The sequence below is a fragment of the Notolepis coatsorum genome (assembly GCF_963971535.1).
Source record: "Notolepis coatsorum genome assembly, chromosome: 7".
In the NCBI taxonomy this organism is placed as follows: domain Eukaryota; kingdom Metazoa; phylum Chordata; class Actinopteri; order Aulopiformes; family Paralepididae; genus Notolepis; species Notolepis coatsorum.
In genome coordinates, this window is record NC_140171.1 from 45,720,005 (window position 1) to 45,738,909 (window position 18,905).

Sequence of the window (18,905 nt, forward strand, 5' to 3'; positions counted from 1 at the left end):
CATCAGGAAGGGAACAACTCTATCAGCTGAACTCTATGTTTCTTCTTGACTTGTTTAAAGAAGACGTGTCTGGCCCATGGGGACATTAACGTGTGTTGTCGGGCCTTACAAATAAATTTGATTTGATTTGATTTTCATTTGAAATGGATATCCACACACTGGATTCCAGCTCCCAATACTATAATAATTACACAAAACAGGGTCTTCATCACACAAAATTAGCATTTACAAAGGCACCAGAGATCTGATATTTGAATGTTCATGACATACTACTGATCATCTGCTGTGTCTCTGCTGGGTCATTATGTTCAGACAGCCATGAAAATATGTGTGCTTCAAAGGGTTAAAATAGTATATTATGTTCCTGCGTGAATGCAGCCTATGTTGTAACTCAACACGACCCGACCACAACACAGATAACATTAGTCAAGGGTCTGTTCTCCAGCGACTGTGTGTGTGTGTGTGTGTGTGTGTGTGTGTGTGTGCGCGCGCGCGCGTGTGTGTGTGTGTGTGCGTGCATGCGTGTGCGTGTGCGTGTGTGTGTGTGTGTGTGTGTGTCTGCACACACTTTTCAAGTCGGTCTAATATTAAAGGCCTGGTCTCCCCACCTCTACATCATGTAATCCCATCCCACATGTTAGTGCTGCAGTTTTAGACACATTTACACACATAAGGAAAACATACACGCTGCACATACATATCACACCACATATACAGTATGTGCATGCGCGCACACGCATACGCACACACACACACACACACACACACTCACACACACACACACACACACACACACACACACACACACACACACACACACACACACACACACACACACACACACACACACACACACACACACACACACACACACACACACACACACAATCACTCATATCTGCAAGTCTCTACGTATACAACTCATAGTCTCTACATACAAGTCATATGTCTTGGAACAATAACATTTCAAATAATTCAATTAATTAGCACTATCTTAGTATCTTCTATGAGAAACTATTTTCTACCAAACGACACGCCCCATAATAATGAATGTGGATGTAGTTCGGTAGAAAATTGTTCCTACATGAAACTGCTCGCAACAAGGTCTGTATAATTATCCTGAGTAACCGGGTCATGATTTCTGGAAAGAGACATTGCTTTTCTTCAAATAATTTCTTTTGGTGCTTTGAGGCCCACAAGCCGAGTGCCATTCAGCTCCATTGTAGTGGAGTGACAGCAGATATCTCCACGACAGATATCTCCAAAATACCGAAACCATATTGATGGATAGATAGCACTCCGGGTAAGGGGGAAAATATATATATTTTTTGCCCCTTTAAGGCCTTTTATTTTCCAGCATTTATCATTGTATAAGGTGTGTGAGAAAGATGTGTTTAATGGCCAGGTTTCTGCACGCTGAGCAAAAACAACACCTATTACAAGGCCAAGTGGAATAAAACTAATAGCAGTCAGTAACCAGGGTATCAACGAAAAATACCCTGTTAACGGTTCCAGGTAACACATGTCTCACTAGCTCACCGCCCTGCTGGACATGTGTGATCCCTGTCTGTTTGGCTTTCCGTGATCGCTGCTTTAACGTAATATCTCAGGGTTCAGAGGTCATCGCAGCTAACACTGAGGAATATGAGGGATTGGGACAATGGCTTGTCTAGCTTGGGCTACGTTGTTATGAGGGCAGGACACACACACACACACACACACACACACACACCCTAATTGGTCCATTTTATATGTTGTTCTATGGCCAGGAACTTATAAACGTAGATTGTTTTTATCATTTGGGAGTGCAATTATAATCTAATACCATGTTACAGGCCACATATTTTTTCTGTTAAAGTTTATTAATTTGGCTTAAGCTTTCATCCCAGGTTTATAAGACTCAAAACGACCTGCATCTCAGAGGTAGGGCTTGTTCAGCAGGGTTCACCCACCATGTGCTGTGTAAACAGCTGTAAACCACACACACACACACTGCAGGGGAGGACCAGTGAATCCGTAGGAAGTGAGGAGAAACTTTAAGTATACTGAACCGTACTGAGTGTATACTGAACCATACTGAGTGTATACTGAACCATACTGAGTGTATACTGAACCATACTGAGTGTATACTGAACTATACTGAGTGTATACTGAACCATACTGAGTGTATACTGAACCATACTGAGTGTATACTGAACCATACTGAGTGTATACTGAACCATACTGAGTGTATACTGAACTATACTGAGTGTATACTGAACTATACTGAGTGTATACTGAACCATACTGAGTGTATACTGAACCATACTGAGTGTATACTGAACCATACTGAGTGTATACTGAACCATACTGAGTGTATACTGAACTATACTGAGTATATCCTGAACCGTACTGGAAGGAAGTTACTGCTGCATATGCCTTTTTTATTATTATTATTTCAAGATTTATTATTTCAGTATTAAGTTGTTCTTTTATGCCATCATACAGTATCACATGATCCATTACTTAATATCATCCGAATTAGAGAATGATTCAAACCGATTTGGTTCAGAACAAGACATTTAATAAGGTCCTATTGGCTGCACATAGTATGATGTATGTGTTACTGAGCGATTATATGTGTGTGTGTGGTCAGGAAGGAACTCTAGTGGCGTCCTTGCAAAGTTACTGTAACCCTATTGTAGTTAGGCAGCTCACTGGAAGTAGATAATACTAACAGTGTGTGTCCTTGGTAGCAGTTTGTCTCAGTCTTCCCTTCTCTCTATCACTGGATTTACACAGGAATAAAGGGATTCAGATCTGATCAATGAATAGAATAGAATAGAATAGAATAGAATAGAATAGAATAGAATAGAATAGAATAGAATAGAATAGAATAGAATAGAATAGAATAGAATTAAAATAAAATAAAATAAAATATAATTGATTTGAACTGAAACAAACAAAGAATTTAATTGAATTGAATTGAATATAATTTAATTTAATTTAATTTAATTTACCTTTATTATCCAAGCTCAAAAATCATCTTTGTCCTCAAAGGCGAAAGAAACTACAAAATAACATTGACATTTCTTTTTACATTACATTTACAACAAGACAGAACAGTAACATCACAGCACAGTACATACAGCACATTAGCCTGCATCACAATCACAGATAATACAGTTATGATTTTGTTTAACGGGGTGACTACACATGGCACATAAGACCTCATGTGGACCTTTTGGTATAACAATGAAATGACAATCTAATCTGGCTCATGTATAGGGTTCAAATTCAGCCCCCCCCCCCCCCACCCTCCTGTGTAAATCATGTTCATCCCTTCTCATCCCTTCTCATCCCCTCTCATCCCTTCTCAACCCTTCTCATCACCAGCCCAGCGCTTCACAAACTGTAACTGGACATGTTTTGACAGGTGGTCATCTTCAGTTTATATAATTGCACCCTCAAGGAGTTGGATTATTTTATGGCCGGGGTTGGGGTGGGATTTGGTAGATGAGGGGAAGTGAGGGAGACAGGTAGTGTTGACTGTGTGTGACAGAGAGAGAGAGAGAGAGAGAGAGAGAGAGAGAGAGAGAGAGAGAGAGAGAGAGAGAGAGAGAGAGAGAGAGAGAGAGAGAGAGAGAGAGAGAGAGAGAGAGAGAGAGAGAGAGAGAGAGAGACACACACACACACACACACACACACACACACACAACACACACACACACACACACACACACACACATACATACACAGCAGATAATGGTTATTTCAAGCACAATGTGTCCTGTTGTGTCTCCAACACCAGTTGTCACTCAGCTCTATGACTGAAAGCATTTTCATTCTGCTCTCCTCTCTATTTTATAAACCTTCCATACGCCTGCTGGCCTTACAGCACATCTGGTGGGCAGATGTCTCCTCTCCATCTCTTTTTCTCTCTCTCTTTCCCTCTCTTTCTCTCTCTCTCTCCCTCTCTCTTTCCCATTGTCTTCTTCTCTTTCTCTCTCTCTTCCATTGTCTCCCTTTTCTCTCTTTCTCTCTCTCTCCCCCTCTTTATCTCTCTATCCCTCTCTCTCATTCTCTCTCTCTCTCTCCTCTCTCTCTCTCTCTCTCTCTCCTCTCTCTCTCTCTCTCTCTCTCTCTCTCTCTCTCTCTCTCTCTCTCTCTCTCTATCTCTCTCTCTCTCTCACACACACACGCTTTCCCTTTCCTCTCTCTCCCCTTACCTCTCTGTCTCCCTTTCTCTTGTCTTTCTTCCCCTCTGTCGCATGCTCTCTTTCTCTCTCTTTTCTCTGTCTCTCTCTCTCTCCCTCCCCCCTCTCTCTCTCCCCCATTTTCCTTGGGCAGGCAGAGTTATAATCCCTCTCTTCTCCACCTGGTCTGGACCACCCACACTCAGAGCGCTACAGCAGCGGCCCACCAGCAGAGCCACAGCAGAGGCCAGCTTGTATGTGTTTGTGAGTGTGTGTGTATGTGTGTGTGTGTGTGTGTGTGTGTGTGTGTGTGTGTGTGTGTGTGTGTGTGTATGTGTGTGTGCGTGCGTGTGTGTGTGTGTGTATAGAATAGAATAGAATAGAATAGAATAGAATGTGTGCTATTGTGTGTGTGTGTGTGTGTGTGTGTGTGTGTGTGTGTGTGTGCGTGTGTGCATGTGTGTGTTTGTGAGTATGTGTGTATGTGTGTGTGTGTGTGTATAGAATAGAATAGAATGTGTGCTATTGTGTGTGTGTGTGTGTGTGTGTATGTGTGTGTGTGTGTGTGTGTGTGTGTGTGTGTGTGTGTGTGTGTGTGTGTGTGCGTGCGTGTGTGTGTTTGTGAGCATGTGTGTATGTGTGTGTGTGTGTGTGCCTGTGTGTGTAGTGCAGAACACCAGAAACATGTTAAACAACTCCGTTATGTGGATGACATGAGAATTACAGTTACATTCAAACAAAAGAGTCATAAAAGAGACATTTGTAACAATGATAAGTACCTGGCAATTGTACACGTTTTTATAGGGTAATAATTTAACAATTTGCATATACTGCATTCAAACAATTGTTATTTTCATGTGGTTTGTGAGGAAATTACCACGTTCTTCGCCTTTAAAGGGTCATGGTTCAGTTGAAACTGCTAGTCAATTCATTTTGATGGTTGTTGTAGGTTGATATGTGGCCTCTGTCTCCATCTAGTGGTGGCATACTGGAACTGGAACATCTACATGCCAGTGATCACAACGCCTTACTTTAGCCACTTTAGGAAAAGAGTTGCATTTAGAAAATTGATAGATTAACATCTAATATCTTCTAAACTCTTCTATCTAAGCTCCTCTGGTCGTCTCCCTCACGCTGCATCATCATGTGGCCAGTGGGTCGAGTGACGACGCCAGCCAGGAATAGAAATACATTGACCTGTGTGACCTCTGTATCCAGGCACAGGCCAGGTTTATACTATGAGGAGAAAACCAGATTCATATTTAGACTACTACCATATACGACCAAGCCTGTCTGATCATCATTTTTAACCATTGGCTCGCTAAATTTGGAACCCACATAGTATTTAAGCCATGATTGATTGTGTCATCATTCCACGGCCATGGAGGGCTGTGGTCTCCAGGACTGTTCCTCTGTGTGATCCTGTGTCAAGAACTCAGTTTTATACTAACAATATAATCAAAGCAAACATAGAGAACGAATGCAGTGACCTCCACACAAACCTTTACAAATACAGTGTAACGACCCCAACACACTGAACACCAAAACAACAACATTTGAGATCAGAAGCTTGTCACGAGAAGTATCACATATCTAAAGCAATCACTGGAAGGGAGGGAGTTACAAACAGGAACTCGTTTATTTGGAATAACCAGTGAAATGTGAGTTTGTGTGTGTGTGTGTGGGGGGGGGGGGGGGTGAAAGTGGAAAAGTGATGCAGTGTTTCCTATAATTACAGGAAGGGGGTTGACAAACAGTCATTGCCATGTTGTGAAGAGAGCAGTGGAATCTGGATGGTGACCGTGCTGATGATGAGAAATACGAGAGGGAAGAGAAAATACTCTGTTGTTCCACACAGTGTCATCGTGACCCGAGGACTCTCCAGCTACACAAACACACACACACACACACACACACACACACACACACACACACACACACACACACACACACACACACACACACACACACACACACACACACACACACACACACACACACACACACACACACACACACACACACACACACACACACACACACACACACACACATACACACACACATGCACACATTCAGGCTGAGACAACCACATAGTATGCTTACCTATACGTGAGAGAAAACACACACACACACACACACACGCACGCACACACACACACACACACACACACGCACACGCACACGCACACGCAAATGCACACACACACACACACACACACACACACACACACACACACACACACACACACACACACACACACACACACACACACACACACACACACACACACACACACACACACACACACACACACACACACACACGCCTTATTCATTGTCACTGCTCATCTCTTCTGGAAATATTTGTGATGGTGTTGCCAAAAAGGAAGTGGATGAGAGGAGTCTGTTTGAAAAGCCGCTGTGCACTAAAGCCCTCAGTTACTGTAATATGTCACATAAATGTCAGGTAGTGACACTATGTCTATATATCTGTCTGTCTGTCTGTCTGTCTGTCTGTCTGTCTGTCTGTCTGTCTGTCTGTCTGTCTGTCTGTCTGTCTGTCTGTCTGTCTGTCTGTCTGTCTGTCTGTCTGTCTGTCTGTCTGTCTGTCTGTCTGTCTGTCTGTCTGTCTGTCTGTCTGTCTGTCTGTCGTTCTGTCTATCGTTCTGTCTGTTGTTCTGTCTGTCTGTCTGTCTGTCTGTCTGTCTGTCTGTCTGTCTGTCTGTCTGTCTGTCTGTCTGTCTGTCTGTCTGTCTGTCTGTCTGTCTGTCTGTCTGTCTGTCTGTCTGTCTGTCTGTCTGTCTGTCTGTCTGTCTGTCTGTCTGTCTGTCTGTCTGTCTGTCTGTCTGTCTGTCTGTCTGTCTGTCTGTCTGTCTGTCTGTCTGTCTGTCTGTCTGTCTGTCTGTCTGTCTGTCTGTCTGTCTGTCTGTCTGTCTGTCTGTCTATCTATCTATCTATCTATCTATCTATCTATCTATCTATCTATCTATCTATCTATCTATCTATCTATCTATCTATCTATCTATCTATCTATCTATCTATCTATCTATCTATCTATCTATCTATCTATCTATCTATCTATCTATCTATCTATCTATCTATCTATCCCCCATCACTGTTGTCTTCATATACTGTTCACAATCACCACAAAGCACCATAAAACAGTGAATTAAACGTTTGGCAGAATGACTGGCTGACATGGTTAAACCAAGGAATGTCCTTGCCGTGTAGTTCATTGTGTTCTTGGGTCAAGGGCTTTGTAAAAGGGATGTACTCTTATACACTCTTGATTGAAGTACTTCAGAAACCTTGATGCTGTGCTGCTTGTCTGGCTGCTGGTGTGGAATGTACAGTGTGCAAGTAGTGCAATCAAGGAAGCTATTGATTGAGCCTATTATGCTCTGATTATCCCACCAGCCATTCTCCGTCTCCCAGCTGGACCAGTCTATTCTGAGACAGGAGACAATAAAAAATAAAATAGGCCCTTCTCCTCCCTCCCTCCACTCCCTCTCTCTCTCCCTCCCTCTAGCTCTCCTTCTCTCCCTCCCTTCCCCCTTCCCTCTCTGCCTCCCTCTCTCTTTCTCTCTCTCCCTCTCTCTCTCCATCCCTCTCTCACTGTCTCTTTCTCATCCTTCCGTATATTTTCTCTTGCATCTCTCTCTCCTTTCCCTGCTAATCGGAAATGGTTGGGTTCTCCATGTTATGTTTATGTGTGTGTGTGTGTGTGTGTGTGTGTGTGTGTGTGTGTGTGTGTGTGTGTGTGTGTGTGTGTGTGTGTGTCCGCGTGCACGTGGTCACGCACATGCATTGTGTATGTGTACGCGTGAGTGAGATGAGCGTTGGTACTCTCACACCTGCACCCATGGCAGATATATCCTGTTTGGATAGGGACTGAAGGCCTCGGAACCACCCCAGGCCCGACCACCGCCACCCCGCACCCCCCACTGCAGCCTCTCCTCCTCTGCCAAACCAGGAAGTGTGCACGGGAAACAGCTGTCCCTCGCATTCGCCTGCCTGCCCCTGGCCAGGTGCATCCTGGGAACCGAGCGATGTGTGACTGTCGTCGCCATGCGCTGACACACAGCCAGGGCACAGCAACCTGGATCATTGTGAACGCTGATACACACACATCATCAAAGAAGTTGAATTGGTAAGCATATCTGTACAACGTTTGAAATAAGCTGCCAATAATCTACATATTGTAAGTAACACACAACAAAATATAGTTAGCTTAGGTATTGAGAATGTGTTTTATATGTGATTTTCAGGGTTGGGACACATATTCTACTTACAGTAATTACGTTAGTTAATGGTTCTGTATTAGCTTCTGATAGCTTCAAGGTGGTGGATGTCTTCGCTCTTGACTCTCTTGGCTCACAGCATACCTCTATGAATATAATCCATGTGGCTAATTGAAATGAAAGTTTAACCCTTTCACTACCACACTACCAAATGGCTAAAACTTTCACTGCGACAATACATAAGATTAACCCTTTCACTGCCACATGACAACCACGTGAACGGGTTAAGTGTAGATAAATCCTTCTCTTTATCTCATTCACTTCTCAAATTAAATCTCAACAGCTGTATATTTTGCAGTATTTCTTCAGTGTGTCCTGATTCTTTCTTCATTTCAGGGCGGGAAAATACACTCAATTTGAAGCAGCATTTTGGTTACCCTGTAGGGTCAGATCCTCACCTTGGTGACACTGATATGATATGCTGTAAAAAATATATATATGGGGAAAATTGGATTCTGCCAAATTCACAGAATTCACTTATTCATAGAATCCATTTGCAAGAGCAGATCAGATCTGTGTCATATAGTAGGTGCTGTAGGACCAGTGTTAGATCAGATCTGTGTCATATAGGTGCTGTAGGACCAGTGTTAGATCAGATCTGTGTCATATAGTAGGTGCTGTAGGACCAGTGTTAGATCAGATCTGTGTCATATAGGTGCTGTAGGACCAGTGTTAGATCAGATCTGTGTCATATAGTAGGTGCTGTAGGACCAGTGTTAGATCAGATCTGTGTCATATAGTAGGTGCTGTAGAGCCAGTGTTAGATCAGATCTGTGTCATATAGTAGGTGCTGCAGGACCAGTGTTAGATCAGATCTGTAAATCCACTCATCATGTTTCCAGCGTTGGGAAGAATAACACTCCACAAAATGTTGATTACGGTACCTGCTTGAGTTTGCAATAATATTCTGGGATTTTCCATGTCGATATTAAAATAATAATAATAATAACAAATTATAATAACATTTTTCTTGTAATCTGAATACTGTAATCCAGTTAAATGTAATATTACTATTCATCATGGTGTGCTTGTTTGAAGCCAGATGGACGGTCTGCAGGAGACAATCAGGAGAGAAGGATAGAGCGCCTCCCCTGGCTGCCGGCTGGCGCTTGCGGCCTTGTTTGTCACTTTCTCCATGAAATGCAATGTGACTATTACCTCAAACAATTAGGCCTACTGATCCCTATCGCCCACCACACAATAGTGTTTACATGACGTGGAGGAAGCATGGCCATGGAGCCTGCTTTTGGAGTGTGTGTGTGTGTGTGTGTGTGTGTGTGTGTGTGTGTGTGTGTGTGTGTGTGTGTGTGTGTGTGTGTGTGTGTGTGTGTGTGTGTGTGTGTGTGTGTGTGTGTGTGTGTGTGTGTGTGTGTGCGTGCGTGTTTGTGTGTGTCCCTACTATAAACTTTTAATTGTCAGTGATCCATCCAAAAAAAATAAGTTGTTATTATCACCTGTTAGCTATTTTTTTTAATCCACTTTTTTTCCTCTTTTTTCGACTTTTTCTCCCATCCCAATTCCGTTGTGCCAATTCTCCCCTCCCCTGTCTTGAACGTTGCTCGCATATGTCCCCCACTGGCCGGTTGTAGGGAGGATAGAAGCCTTGCATCACGTGTCCCCTCCGATACACGAGGAGGCAGCCTGTCACATCTTTTCACCTGCCAGCGTGGACTCTCAGTGGCGAGGTGTAACGTGTGGGAGGCTCACACTGCCCCCGCCATTTCCTGTCTCTGCTGTGCATGCGTCCCCAACCGACCTGTAGGAGTCGCTGTCCACAACGTCCAGATTACCACCCATCGACTTCCATCTGCTAACTCTGCCAATTGAGTTAGTATGACGGCTGGCCCAAGCCGGAGGCAACACCGACAGCCGGAGTCGAACCCGGTGTCTCTTGCGTTGGTGACGAGCGCAATGTCCACTGCGCCACCCAGCCGCCCACCTGTTAGCTATTTTATGATTATTGACAGGTTCATGAATATTCAAAGTTCTTACAACAGGGACCCACCTAGAAACCTGGGTCCTGTCACGGTTGATGTGTAAAGTCACCATGGTCCTGTTACTGTGTATAACATCACCCTGGGTTGTCATGGTGTGTAAAATCACCCTGGGTCCTGTTACTGTGTATAAAATCACCCTGGGTTGTCATGGTGTGTAAAAATCACCCTGGGTCCTGTATCTGTGTGTAAAATCACTATGGGTCCTGTATCGGTGTGTAAAATCACCCTGGGTCCTGTATCTGTGTGTAAAATCACTATGGGTCCTGTATCGGTGTGTAAAATCACCTTGGGTCCTGTATCGGTGTGTAAAATCACTATGGGTCCTGTATCTGTGTGTAAAATCACTATGGGTCCTGTATCTGTGTGTAAAATCACCCTGGGTCCTGTATCTGTGTGTAAAATCACCCTGGGTCCTGTATCTGTGTGTAAAATCACCCTGGGTCCTGTATCGGTGTGTAAAATCACCCTGGGTCCTGTATCTGTGTGTAAAATCACCATGGGTCCTGTATCGGTGTGTAAAATCACCCTGGGTCCTGTATCGGTGTGTAAAATCCCCCTGGGTCCAGTCTAAGGAGAATCGGGGATGCAGCCTTTGCAAACTATGCACCAAAGTTATGGAACACACTACCTATGGACATTAGGGAAGCTAGATCTCTTAATTCAAAAATAAGCTAAAAACGTACCTCTTCACCATAGCCTTCTAATACACTCCGCTGTTGATTGTACTGTAGCAGTATTTTACTCTGTCCATTCTATTGTATTGCACTGCACTGTTGCATAATTTTACTATCTATTCTATTCTACTATTTTATTGCACTGTATCTATTGCTTTTTATTCCAGGTTCAAAACTGTCAGGTATTAAACTGTGTGAGTAGCAAATAAGAAAGATTGTCAGGCTTTAAAACTGTGTAGGACCCAGGCCTAGAACTGCACCCTGAGAGAGGGAACTGCGCCCTGAGAGGGAGGTTCGAAGGGTCAAATTGGGTATCAAGCAGGAGGGAAGACTGTCAAGTTTTAAACTGTGGATACTAAACAGAGAAGGTAAAGACGACTTTGAACTGTTGAACAGTAATCCAGAACTATTTTAGTGCACTGTAAACATTTTATTTTTTATATGTCTGCACTTTATGTGCTCATTTTATGTCTATTCTATTCTACTATTTTATTGCACGGCACTATTGCACTATTTTACTCTGTCTATTTTATCGTACTCTTTTTATTATTGTCTATACTGAATCAAACCATAAACAAGGTGGCCTGTTGGGATGTTAGATCGTAATGTGAAAAACAGTGATTTTATATGTCTGCACTTTATGTGCTCATTTTACATTTACATTTACATTTAGTCATTTAGCTGACGCTTTTATCCAAAGCGACTTACAAGTTCTGTACGACAAGCCATCAGGAAGGGCACAACTCTATCAGCTGAGCAACAATGTTCATCAAAGTGTTGAGTGCTACAGTGTAGGTTAGTTTATTAGGACAAGTGCATGACAGTACGGTTAGTTAGGGTTAGATTTTTTTTTTTTTTTTTTTTTTTTTTTTTTTAATTCAGATAATGGTTGAAGAAGTGCGTCTTTAGTCGACGGCGAAAGATTGGACGTGATTCGGCTGTCCTAACTGGGGTGGGTAGTTCATTCCACCATTGTGGGGCAAGGACTGAGAATAGGCGACTTCTCTTTGATGACCCTCCCGGAGCTTGGATAGGAGTAGGTCTGAGGCGGCCAGAAGATGCAGAGCGTAGGGGTCTTGAGGGTGTGTAGTTAGAGACCATTGACCGGAGGTAGGCGGGAGCGGTTCCCTTTGCCGCACGGTATGCTAGGTCGAGGGCCTTGAAGCGGATTCGTGCAGCAATGGGGAGCCAGTGCAGGTCCCTAAGAAGTGGGGTGACATGGGCCGACTTCGGTAGGTTTGAGATCAGGCGGGCCGCTGCGTTCTGAATGAGTTGAAGAGGCTTAGTGGCAGTGGCCGGGAGGCCAGCGAGCAGTGCATTGCAGTAGTCGAGGCGGGAGATGACTGTTGATTGGACGAGGAGTTGGGTGGCTTCTTTTGTCAGGAAGGGGCGTATCCTTCTGACGTTGCTCAGGAGGAATCGGCAGGTTCTGGTCGTCGCTGCGATGTGAGCAGAGAAGTTCAACTGGTCGTCGAGGACAACACCAAGGTTCTTGGCGGTCGGGGACGCAGTCACAGCTGCATTCTCGACTGTGATTGAAAGGTCGGTTAGGGGGGAGGATTTGGCCGGCAGGTGGAGCAATTCTGTTTTGCTTAGGTTCAGTTTGAGGTGGTTGGACGTCATCCAGGCTGAGATGTCGGACAGACAGGCCGAGATCCGCACAGAGACGTGGATATCTGAGGGAGGGAAGGAGAGGAAGAGTTGAGTATCGTCGGCATAACAATGGTAGGAGAAGCCATGAGACGTGATAATGTTACCCAGTGATTTAGTGTAGAGGGAGAAGAGAAGGGGTCCTAAAACCGAGCCCTGGGGGACACCCGTCCGCAGGGGGCGGGTGGCCGACAGGGTCCCTCTCCATGACACTTGGTAGGAGCGGTCATTGAGGTATGATGACAGCCATGTCAGCGCAGAGCCAGCCACTCCCATTCCTGCGAGGGCCGCAAGGAGGATCTGGTGGTTGACTGTGTCGAAGGCTGCAGATAGATCTAGGAGAATCAGGACAGAGGAGAGGCCTTTCGCTTTTGCTAAGTGAAGTGCCTCTGTGACCGCAATGAGGGCTGTCTCTGTGGAGTGACCAGTCCTGAAGCCTGACTGATTAGGGTCTAGGAGGTCATTCTGTAAGAGATAAGTAGTAAGTTGGTTGGATACAGCACGTTCAAGTGTTTTAGAAAGGAAGGAGAGAAGAGAGACAGGACGGTAGTTGCCTATGACAGTAGGGTTCAGGGTTGGTTTTTTTATGAGCGGCGTGACTCTGGCTTGTTTTAGGGAGGTGGGGACCACCCCCGAGTTGAGTGAGGAGTTGATGGTTGCAGTTAGGAATGGGAGGATGTCTGGTGCTATGGTCTGGAGGAGTGGGGAGGGTAGCTGGTCCAGCTGGCAAGTAGTCGGACGGTTTGACGTTACCAGTGTCAGGGTCTCTGCTTCTGTAATGGGAGAGAAAGATGACAGAGTGAAGGATGAGGTTCTCGATTCAGCATTTGGAATGGGTGGGGGTTGGGAGAAGGAGCTGCGGATGTTCTCCACTTTTTCCTCAAAGAAGATCGCAAAGTCTTCGGCAGAGAAAGATGAGGGAGGGGGGGGTGGGGGGGGAGTGAGGAGGGAGGACATGGTAGCATGCAGTTTGCGAAGATTCTTGGCAGAGGCCTCGATCCTATGGTGGAAGAAAGAAGCTTTGGCATTAGTGATGGTTTTGGAGAATGTTAACAAGAGGTTGTGATATGTGTCGATGTCAGCAGTGAGGCGTGACTTTCTATACTTCCTTTCAGCTGCTCTCAGGACCTGTCTTTGTTCTCTCACTGGATCTGTCAGCCATGGACTGGGTGGGGAACGGCGGGCAGGTTTCTCAACGAGGGGACAGAGCTTGTCGAAGGAGGTTGCCAGGGCTGAAAGGAGGGTGGAGGTTGCCATCTCTGTGGAGAGAGCAGAGAAGGTGTCACTCAAAGGTAGAGCGGATAGTATGTCAGAGGAGAGGGTGGAGGGGGATAGGGAGGGCAGGTTGCGTCTGAGTGAGACTGTTTGAGTTGGGGTGAAGACCTTTCGGTTAAGCATGAGAGTTAGTGAGAAGGATATGAAGGAATGGTCAGATACATGTAGGGGAGTTACCGTGGTGTTAATGATGCTGGAGTTACGGGAAAATATGAGATCCAAGGAGTTGCCTGCTTTGTGGGTGGGAGGCATGGCAGTGGGAGTCAGGTCAAACGATTGTAGGAGGGAGACTACTATGACTGACTGAGATGAGTCAGGCAGGTTGAAGTCGCCCAGTAGAAGGAGAGGGGTACCATCTTCCGGTAAGGAGCTAAGAAGCATGTCCAGCTCATCTGTGAAGTGATCGAGCGGACCTGGAGGGCGGTAGAGTGTAACAATGGTGAGATTGAAAGGATTAGAGACAGATACTGCATGATATTCGAGAGAGGAGAGTGACAGTTCTGGGAGTGGTGTTACGTTTGTAGCCCATGAAGGAGATGTCATGAGGGCAGTGCCTCCACCCCGTCTGGAAGGTCGAGGTGTGTGAGTGAAGTTATAGTTTGTAGATAATGCTGCAGGTGTTGATGAGTTATTGGGGGTTATCCAGGTCTCAGTTAGAGCCAGGAGCTGCAGATTTAGACTATGGGCGTAGGCAGTAATGAAGTCAGCTTTCTTGACTGCTGATTGACAATTCCATAAGCCTCCCCGTACTGTGACAGGTGTATTAGTGGCTGTAGGAGGGTAGGAGAGATTAGCCGGGTTACTAGCAAACTGTCGTGGATGGGTAGAGTCAGTTCTGGAGGAGCAGATTGTGGATATAGGTATGAGACACATTGTATTGTCGAGAGTGGCAGGGAGGAAGTAGAGAAATAGCAGTGTGGGAGGGAAATATAGGATTATGGTGTACTTAGCACTGGGTGGATCGGTGGATCCCTCGGCGGTGAACTCCAGGATAACTCCTCCTCTTTGTCCCTCTTCGTTTCTCGACGCTTCGCTGACGCTACACCAGCAAGCCTTTAAATCACTATCACTAATTAGTGCTGTCTTAACACCTGGCCCTTAATGGGGGCACTTAACTAAACAAAATGGCCGTTTTAAACACGCCCCTTTAATCAAGTCAGCTGGTTCCTCACTTTTAAGATTCACTAATAAACTTAAAATGGCTTACCCTAGTTTTCAGTATAGAGCAATGTTTCTCAGTGAGAGTGTCCTGTCCTTCCTTAACAGAGCCCAGTACAGAGTGACTTCAACACAGTGTGGACCTCTGCTTTTAAACAGGGCAGGCTCTTAATGGCTCACTCAGCAAATCAGATGCTACTAGTAAACAGGAAACAGTCCCTTAATGGGGGCACTTAACTAAACAAAATGGCCGTTTTAAACACGCCCCTTTAATCAAGTCAGCTGGTTCCTCACTTTTAAGATTCACTAATAAACTTAAAATGGCTTACCCTAGTTTTCAGTATAGAGCAATGTTTCTCAGTGAGAGTGTCCTGTCCTTCCTTAACAGAGCCCAGTACAGAGTGACTTCAACACAGTGTGGACCTCTGCTTTTAAACAGGGCAGGCTCTTAATGGCTCACTCAGCAAATCAGATGCTACTAGTAAACAGGAAACAGTCCCTTAATGGGGGCACTTAACTAAACAAAATGGCCGTTTTAAACACGCCCCTTTAATCAAGTCAGCTGGTTCCTCACTTTTAAGATTCACTAATAAACTTAAAATGGCTTACCCTAGTTTTCAGTATAGAGCAATGTTTCTCAGTGAGAGTGTCCTGTCCTTCCTTAACAGAGCCCAGTACATGCCTGTCTTTTTTCTGTTGTGAAGCACTTTGAGCTGCAGTTTCTGTATGAAAGGTGCTATACAAATAAAGTGCATTATTATTATTATTATTATTATTATTATTATTATTATTATTATTATTATTATTATTATTATTATTATTATTATTATTATTATTATTATTATTATTATTATTATTATTATTATTATTATTATTATTATTATTATTATTATTATTATTATTATTATTATTATTATTATTATTATTATTATTATTATTATTATTATTATTATTATTATTATTATTATTATTATTATTATTATTATTATTATTATTATTATTATTATTATTATTATTATTATTATCGGTGTGTAAAATCACCCTGGGTCCTGTCACGGTGTGTAAAATCACCCTGGGTCCTGTCACAGTGTGTTCACAAGGTCAGTCTGTCAATCGCTACTAATGGAGCAAAAATCTTTTTCTTGATGACATCACCAAGAGAGCCCATATAATTCAGATTGATACAATGGCTCAGTCCATTCCAATCAACATTTTGATTCAAATCAACAGCTACACCATTAGACGAATGCCATAGAATATTTTATAATGTTGTCATGGAAATCACTATTGTATTTGTGCATGAGACTCAAAAAGTGTTTCCATGGCAAAGACATAATTTGGATGAACACTCCAATGATGTATTTTTTTAATCGTGTGATTTGTCCACACATGAAACAATGCTGATTTCCACAACATCATAGAAATTATTGGCAGCCATCTTACAATGTACCAAAGGAGATACCATGATAGCTAGGGAAATACCCTTTCTATTAATTAAAGTTATGTGGTCTTGTCTCTCTTGTTGTCTAGCTTTGGGAGTTGAACTAGCTCATTCTCAGAAATCAATGTGCATTTTGTTCTAGGGTGGATTATTCTCTTTAATGTATAGCCTACTATAAAATATGATGTGTCACATGGAGTGAAAAATATCAATATTACCAGTGAGCTAAACAATGCGATAGCATGGCCTCAACCCTGAGGGGTTGAAATGATCCACAGGACTTTCTCTGACCCGTTGTGCTGCTGGCTATTAATTTAGTTTGATAGATTTTGTTCGTCAGGTGGACTAACACACACACACACACGCACGCACGCACATACACACACACACACACACACACACACACACACACACACACACACACACACACACACACACACACACACACACACACACACACACACACACACACACACACACACACACACACACACACACACACACACACACACACACACACACACAGAGCCTTCACTCCCATTACGTAACCATAGCCCACCCCCACTCCACCCACACACACACACACACACACACACACACACACACACACACACACACACACACACACACACACACACACACACACTCACACACACACACACACACACACACACACACACACACACACACACACACACACCACACACACACACACACACACACACACACACACACACACACACACACACACACACACACACACACACACACACACACACACACACACACACACACACACACACACACACACACACACACACACACAATGCATCATCAATAATCCAAAGTCCCCCCTATTGGGGCTTCATTTATTGAGCTGGGTATTTCGAGGTTAGCGAGAAGGGTATGAGAGTGCAGCTCTGAGATGAAAACAATCCTTCCTTGATTTCTTCCTCACTCAGGGGAGAAACGGAAACTGTCTGTTATCGTTTGTTTCTATTATTATTCCTCATATACAGCTGGGTGTGTTCACACTGGGCCCTAAATGAACATGTCAACAAGTTGCCTGCTTTCTTTTCTCTTTCCAGAGGGCCGGCTGGCCAGGGGAGAGGCTGCCTGGCTGTGAACACTGACATCAGCCTTGGAATAGGGGGAAGTCCAGACTGTGAAGACACAATAGATACAATAGATACAGATAGATAGATAGATAGATAGATAGATAGATAGATAGATAGATAGATAGATAGATAGATAGATAGATAGATAGATAGATAGATAGATAGATAGATAGATAGATAGATAGATAGATAGATAGATAGATAGATAGATATAGATAGATAGATAGATAGATAGATAGATAGATAGATAGATAGATAGATAGATAGATAGATAGATAGATAGATAGATAGATAGATAGATAGATAGATAGATAGATAGATAGATAGATAGATAGATAGATAGATAGATAGATAGATAGATAGATAGATAGATAGATAGATAGATAGATAGATAGATAGATAGATAGATAGATAGATAGATAGATAGATAGATAGATAGATAGATAGATAGATAGATAGATAGATAGATAGATAGATAGATAGATAGATAGATAGATAGATAGATAGATAGATAGATAGATAGATAGATAGATAGATAGATAGATAGATAGATAGATAGATAGATAGATAGATGATAGATAGATAGATAGATAGATAGATAGATAGATAGATAGATAGATAGATAGATAGATAGATAGATAGATAGATAGATAGATAGATAGATAGATAGATAGATAGATAGATAGATAGATAGATAGATAGATAGATAGATAGATAGATAGATAGATAGATAGATAGATAGATAGATAGATAGATAGATAGATAGATAGATAGATAGATAGATAGATAGATAGATAGATAGATAGATAGATAGATAGATAGATAGATAGATAGATAGATAGATAGAGTAGATACAGTAGATAGATAGATAGATAGATAGATAGATAGATAGATATAGATAGATAGATAGATAGATAGATAGATAGATAGATAGATAGATAGATAGATAGATAGATAGATAGATAGATAATTATCTAAATACCTCAGTCCCTTCAAACACAATTCTGAGATGTCTAATAACAATTACATTTTTGTTCAGCTGTATCTACACTCATATTAATGTGTTTTCTAAGCCAAAATATTTCCACAAGGGCAGTTACATTTTACAACCTG